Genomic DNA, 7,929 nt, shown 5'->3' with positions numbered 1-7,929 from the left:
TTTTAGGGGGCCCAAGTCGGCTCACAGGAGAAGATTGGGACTCTACCTTACGAAGTTCAGAGTTGCTACCACAACTACGGGCTGTCCAGAGAGCCCACAATGCGATGGTGAGGCTAGGCCTCTCCGTTACTACGTGGGAGCGGCCGGCGGCGTTGCTATTTGAGAGTAGCGTTTCCTAGGACCAAATAAAGTTGTCTGTCTGTCTGTCTGTCTGTCTGCTCAGAACTGCAGTTACTGGCTTTCCGTTGATGAGAGCATGGAAGTGTAATAATGAAACTCTAGGTCGCTCTCCTCGTTTCTCCATCCAGTCTCAATAGCGGACACATTACCACGGCGCCAACATTCGTTGTGCTAATGAAAAGGTCGTAGAAACCACGCTTTGAGCAGTATCTACATTTGTTTTGCAGGGCACGTGGTCGAAGAGTTAAAGTTGGCTACTGCGGTCTGCTGAAGATACGTGGGGCTCTTGATGCAAAACTAGCGTTACGAGAAAAAAGTGAACGCCTCTCACTCATGTTAAAGATGCCTCGACCCGTTGAGCCGCGGTGATCCACTCTAATGACGACTTGAAATACAGCCCGGCGAGTGTCAGTTCTAAATCAGGAAGAACACCATCAGTCAGTCCCGAAATGATGTTCCTCCTTTCAGTAGGTAGTACATGAAGAGACGAAAGGCATCTCCGTCAGTCGTAGTACAACAGACTTGCATATCGGGCTTGATATTATCCCAAGATTCTCTCACCATTGCCGAAAATATCTGTCATGTACCACTTCAATGCATCCTCTTCAAGGTATTCGCTGAAGTGACTAACCCGACCATGGTGAGTTCATGATGCCTCGGCCGCCTTCATGTCGAATAGAAGAAACCACTTGTCGATAGGGATGTCTTCTGGTGTTCCCTTGAATTTTGCATGTTGAGCGGAGGCTTTGGCCTAGCCGTGGCTGCTTGATGAGGAAGATCATGTCGACTATTCTGACGCTACAATTGGAGACACATCATATTTATATATATATATATATATATATATATATATATATATATATATATATATATATATATATATATATATATATATATATATATATATATATATATATTCGAACCTACGACCTTCGACTAAGCGTTCAATGCATTACTGAAAGTTTGTAGGCTCTATTCCTGCTCAGGGCAAGTTATTCTTCACCCACTTTTCTTCCTTCTTTTTAGAATACATGAGTAATACCTTTTCCTATACATTCCTTGGCATTATGGTCTGTTAGATCTCATATATATATATATATATATACATATATATATATATATATATATATATATATATATATATATATATATATATATATATATATATATATATATTCCTGCTCACGGATGGTTATTTTTTTGCCCTCTTTTCTTTCTTCCTAATTACATTCCATTTGGTCTAGTAACTTCCCCTATACATTTCTTGGCATTATAGTCGGTTAGATCTCATTTTTATTGTGTCGAAACACGGAAAAACGAGCCCTCGGGTACACACTTCTTTCCCATATATATATATATATATTTATATATACATATTTATATATATATATTTTATTTATTTATTTATTTATTTATTTATTTATTTATACTGTCGACCCTCACTTGAGGGTCATTACAGGGAGGGAAGCATAGGATATGGAAAGTAAATACAGACATTGATATTTTCAGCACTTTGAACAATAACACAATAGCATATTCATTGCTCGGCAAAGTAAACATCAAGAGCACATTCAAATTTTTTAACGTCAGAATTTTCAACAATATGTCGCGGCAATTTATTCCACGCTTCTATAACATCAGGGAAAAAAGATTTGCGAAAGACGTCCGTGCGAGCACCGAAGGGGCGAACTGCCGCGTCATGATTGATCCGGCTGCTGAGCTTATGCGGGGGGTGTACGTAAATTGTTCTATCTATTTTTATTTGACCATGCAATATCTGAAAAAATACTTTTAGGCGCTGCTTTTGTCCTCTAATTTCTAGAGATTCCAAACCACTTAATTTTAGCATCTCGGTAACCGATATATATATATGTGTGTGTGTGTGTGTTTGTGTGTGTGTGTGTGTGTGAAGATAGAAAAGAGGGTGAAAAAATAACTAGCCGTGAGCAGGAATCGAACCTAAGAGCTTCGAATAACGAGATCGATGCTCTAACAACTGATCCATCGCAACAGCCTTCTCTCCACCCACTTTTTTGAGTTTATATGTGAATTTAGAAGTGGGAGTGTCAGCCAGCGCTCTCTGTAGCCAAGTGGCGAGTGTGAAACACTCTTTTATTCGCATGTGTGGCGTCACGTAGCACGTGAACTTATTACGAGCGGGCAGCTGACCAATAGTCTCTTGTATAAAACCTCATGACACCAAGTCTGCCAGTACGAGACCCTCGTTAATGAATAAGGAAAGAAGTGTGTACCTAAGGGCTCGTTTTCCGTGTTTTGACACAATATTAATGAGATCTAACAGACAATAACGCCAAGGATTGGCATTATATATATGTATATATATATATATATATATATATATATATATCTTATGAGACCACGTCCGGTACGACAACCAGATTATCCTTTTTTAATCCAGACGCACGAGCCTTAGAGCCAGCGCGCGTGACATACGATGATAATCACTACAATGGTTTGGTCATACAGATGAAGATGAAGTACATAGTCAGCGCTCACAATATATATATAAATATAGGTTAAAGGGAAGGCACAACAGGTCCGTGCATTTTCTGTATTGAATGAACTTGCAGATAGCACATATGAAAAAGAAATTGCCTTTGCGATTGTTTCGTTTGTGGCACGGCCTTCGTCAGAGTAAGTAGGTATGATACAATGCAGCCACTTTTATGGGCTCGCATGATTAACTCTTGGTGCAGCAGCTAGGACAATCGAAGTAATCTGTCAGAAAGCTTGTGTTAACATGACTGACATACGAAGGGTGCATGATTATACAAGTTTCAAATTTACTTGCGCATCAACACGTGGGACACAATATTGTTGGCAGCACATGTAAAATAGCTCTGAAGTAAAGAAACAACGGATGACTAATATACGTTAAAAGACTTTAATGATCTAAGAAGTCGTGTTATTGTGCGACACACGTGAGCTTTCTTACGTTTTCATTGATACCTGAACGAATGGTGTTAAACTGAACGAATGGTTATAAAGAAAGATTCCTTCACTTCCCTATCGTGATTTGTCTTGAAACCGGACTGAATAGTAATAGTGGTACTAATTTTGTCCAAACCGTGGCCAGGCGTACAGAAGTGCTTTGACAGTGTAGATTCGGCAGGCATACAGCGTGTGCGTGGTGATCAATAAAACGAATTCTGAAACTTGTCTCTGTTCGATCTATGTACTGAACATTGCATATTGAACACTCGAGAAGATAGACGACGTTGGTACTATCACATGTGTACTCCCCATTTATTTTTAATGAAAAGCTTGATGAGGTACTTGAAACTGTTTTAGATGTCGTCATGCGCACGCACACTTTGCAACGTGGTTTGTTGCAGGGATGACAGCCTTCATGACGTGAGCACGTGGTTTTTTATGAGGTTGGTGAATCACGAAGATTTCGCAGTCATCGGTAGACCACGCGTGGTTGTTTCGTAAAGATTCCTTTGAGCCGCTCACTCGATTTGATTTAAAATGTTGAAATGTTTCTTTTAAATATGTTTGACATTGGGAGCTGAAGGCGCATGTGTCAAAATTAGGTTAGTCCGCAAATTTTCTTTCGGTCTTTTGTTAATACTCAAAAGATCTGAACGGTCAAGCTCTTCCGCACGTTTGATGGCGTGATTGTTTATGCTTGACGAATAGCTCTGCTTTTCGAGCGCGCTCTGATGTTGTTCGCAGTGGCAGAAAAATGCGCTGCTATCAGAGCATATTCTTTTTAAATGGACTGCTTGGCTGTAGGGAAGACTATTGTGCTTCACGTGACTAGTACTAAAGTGAAGATATTGGTGCCTATCCGTGGGTTTCCTGTAAACATTAGTTATCAGCTTCCCGTTACGTGAAGTGACAATGACGTCAAGGAAGCTTATGTTAACAGGTGAATACGAGTACGAAAAAGAAATCGCCGGATGAGCGTTGGTAAGATCTGTTAAGAAAGAAAGAAGTTGTGATTCACTATGGTGCCAGACTAGGGAAATGTCGTCGATGAACCGCTGATAGTAAAAGGGCTTACGCTCCTAAAAAAATAGATTGACGTTCTCTTCCTTTGGGGAGGAACAGCAATGTCCCAAATGTTCGTCTTTAAATGCAGAAACGTTGCTACCTCATACACGGAGGAACGTATTCCTACCTATGAAAATCGACATGGCTGACCCCAGGTTAGCGAAGTGAGTAGGCTTAGCAAATGCATCGATTCTCGACTGAAAAAGAGTACGCGTCACTGAAAGTTACAAACAACGGTCCCGCTGAGCTTGATATCAAACGAAATGATTAAAAAACAAGCAGACGAACCTGTAGTGATGAGAACATCGCGAAAAAGACCGACGGAGCAAGTAGGTTTCGTTCGGCCGGTGAGGTGACGTTCACTCTGAAAGACACGGAAACTGTAGAGTCCTCACCCTAAGAGTGCATGCTAGGCTTGCTGTATTTATTTCTCGCAGATTCACATAGTCTAGTGACGTTATCCATGCGTTTACGGGGCCGCAGGTCACGAGATGTGCTTCCAAACCGTACACTCGATCACAGCGAAACCATTCCGACTCAGTAGTGAAGCTTTGATAGATAGATGTTCAACGTTATATAGGTAGCGGGAGGTGTGAGAGCTTCATAGTCGTGAAGTAGGTGGTAGCTGGCGACATCTGGAGGGACTGAACGATACTGAAAAAAAGGTTGCCTGCAGTCGCTGCAGGCAACCTTGCGGATAATTTGCGACTCAACCCATTCAGGATTACTCACTGACGCCAGACGACTAATATATGCTGATGCAATGCATATTACTGCACATGCACACAGGGACACTTAGTGCGCATATAGCGTGAACTCCAAGAACAAGATCACAATGAATCGTTATACACAGTGGCACACACCTGGACGTGTTTACTCACGTTTAAGTAATTCGTTTACTCGTGTCCAAGTAGTTTACTCACGTCTAAGAATACAGACCAGACTTAGTCTCCGTCGTGGTAGGTGTTCTGTGGTCGCGCCGATCTCGTTTAGTTGTTTCGTGTTAACGTTTGCTTATATTGTTTTTACGTGCTTACCACAAGTGTGACCGTTAGTCATGGATACAGTACACTGCTAGCCCTTCAATGACAATGTTTTTCATGCGGCAACGACCGTTTTAGCAGTCTATACGTACGTTACAACGCGGGTCTTGCGAGAGAAAAGCGATGACCTCGCATCCGATGGTATTTTTTTGTGAGTGATGGCAGTGGCTGTTGGCGTCGCGGCAGCTCTATTACTTCAGTGGAGGAACTAGCGCTGCAGTGCGCAAATTTACTATTACGTTATAACATGCTGTGCCTAGATACTTTTCTGCTTCAGATGCCTCTCGCGATTTGCCTGGCGTGTCATAGTGCGTGCCATAAATTTGTTGTTAGCGCTGTGGCTGTGGTGGTTACTGTTACTCAGGATTTGGGATACTCTTTTAACAAAGGTGGGTGAGTGTTAGTACTTACCTGCTGTACACAGCTGTTACTAGAAGTGCATTTTGTGTTGAGTTTCTCACGACAAAGGAGAATCGTGGGCGAGAAAGGCATACTGCACGCGTGAATAATTCTGTCTTACCTCTCAGTGCTGGCATGGGCAGTTCAAAACGCATGTGATCAAGAATTTGGTTTAGCTGACCGAATTCTTTGGTTTACTTTTCACGAAAGTGTAGTTATGATGATGTCTAAAACGTTTCTCATGGTTGTAACGCATTCTGGCGAATAAACACTCGGTGAAACTTCGCAGCCTGTTTCCCTTTGTGCTTTCACCCACCATTGTAGCATAGCCTTATTGGGTGTCCTGTGCTATGCTGAAGGACCGAGGTTTGACTTCCGGCCGCGGCGGCCGTATTCGAATGGGGGGTAAACTGCAAAGAACATCCATATGGAAGTAGCGGCACGAATAACTCTATCAATTGTATATAATCGTGCTTTCACGCTTGAACTGTACAGTGGTATCAGTTTTCCTAGAATGTTGCAAAAATTAAGTGTGATGCTTTTTTATGCGTCTCATTAAATTCATGAGTCCTGGTGGTGCCGTGCGAAACTAAAACTGTGTGAGCTTACCATGTATGTCGACACCGAAAAAATTCATTATTTGTGTACACTCTAAGATAATCAATAAAGCACGACTGCTTGAGAAGCAGAGCTTCTTGTAATCGTGACAAATTGTTAGTATGGAACAAGACGAGACACACACGAAAGTGCGCGGAACATCGTGCGAGTCACTCGCGCATTGCTTGTATCAATCTTAGGTAAAAGCAATCGCTCACGACTGGTCGTGGCCAGTTAGGCTAAGCGTGCGCAAGACCCCTGTGATTGAGGAGAAACTTGAACACTGAAGGAGGAACGTTGCTTGCTTGGTCCTTGCCTTGCCGCGAGAGGGCGCAACGGGTAAGCACCCGACAGGAAGAAAGTCGCTGCGGCGAAGGAGGAACGGAGTCCGTTTCTCCATTCTCCCTCCCCCCTTTTCAAGAGTGTATATTCACAGTTTGCAAGAAATTTGTTTTCAAGGGGCCCCATAAATATGTTTGCGTAGTTTGGTCTGATTCTTGTGTCCATAGATGTACCGCTAACTTCAACATAGTGTCTCCCATCAAACTTGAAATTGTTAAATTCGAGAATGAGCTTAAGCAACGCCGCTAACGTAGATGCGGAAACTGGTTTGTCGGCTTCGCCATCGTTGTACGCGCAGATAACTGCCTCGATGACATCTGAGTGCGTGATATTAGTGTATATTTGCGTGTCACCTAACGTAACAAGAAACGAATTTTGAGGAACCCTTTAGGTCAACAATACCTGTTAGAAAATGATTCGTATCTTTATTGTAAGAAGAAATGCTGGACGGAATGGTGTATATGCGGCTATCTAATTAAAGGGAAAGGTTCTCAGTCACTTTTCCAATTCCAGAAATTATTGGTCTATCGGGATTATCTTTCTTATGAATTTTGGGAAGGTAAAACTTGCCAGCTACTGGGCTCAACGGTATTAAGGATTTTAGAGTGCTGTAGCTAATTTCTTTATCATTAAAGAGTGCAGTAAGACTATCATGGACAATAGCATTGAAATTTTTTGTTGGCTCATGATCTTGCCGTTTCTAATATAATGCATCACTGAGCTGCCTACGACCTTCGCTGATATAAGTGCTTCTGTCCATTGCAGCAATGGCGCCCCCTTTCTCTTCAGGTTTAACAATTATGTCATTACGACTAGCGAGGGATTCAATTGCATGTTGCCTTCTGTCAGTATGGTTGCAGTGCGATGTTGTACGTTCCTTATGTTCCTGCATGATATGGCATTGTACAGCTCTGATTTATAGGTCCAGACATTTGTCTCATCGGGAGGCAGATGTCCAACGCTTGTAAGATGGCCATGATAAGCTATTGGTATTGTGAGCCGAGGACGGATCATAAAAGTATTCCCGAAGGCGCATTTTAGATTAGAAATTGTGAAGATCCTTCACCAACTGAAATTCACTATAGCCTCCTGTTGCAGGGCAAAAATTAAGTCCTCGAGATAAGACACTACTGTCCTCAATTCATAGATCATAACACGACAAATTTTTAATGTTGTCTTGTTGAGATGATTTACTTTCCAGCTCGGGCCAGCACATTTCAGCTGTATTTATAATGCTTCCTCGTCGGGAGCATTCCTTTTTTCTTTAGAAACTTATGATTGAGCTCTGCTCAAGGCTTTCCACTATATCCTGGTATTTTTCACAAACGCCTCGTGTTCCGAACTGAAA

This window comes from Rhipicephalus microplus, chromosome 5 (assembly GCF_043290135.1).
Source record: "Rhipicephalus microplus isolate Deutch F79 chromosome 5, USDA_Rmic, whole genome shotgun sequence".
Classification (NCBI taxonomy): domain Eukaryota; kingdom Metazoa; phylum Arthropoda; class Arachnida; order Ixodida; family Ixodidae; genus Rhipicephalus; species Rhipicephalus microplus.
The sequence above is the reverse complement of the archived record's forward strand: the minus strand, read 5'-3'. Positions refer to the sequence as shown.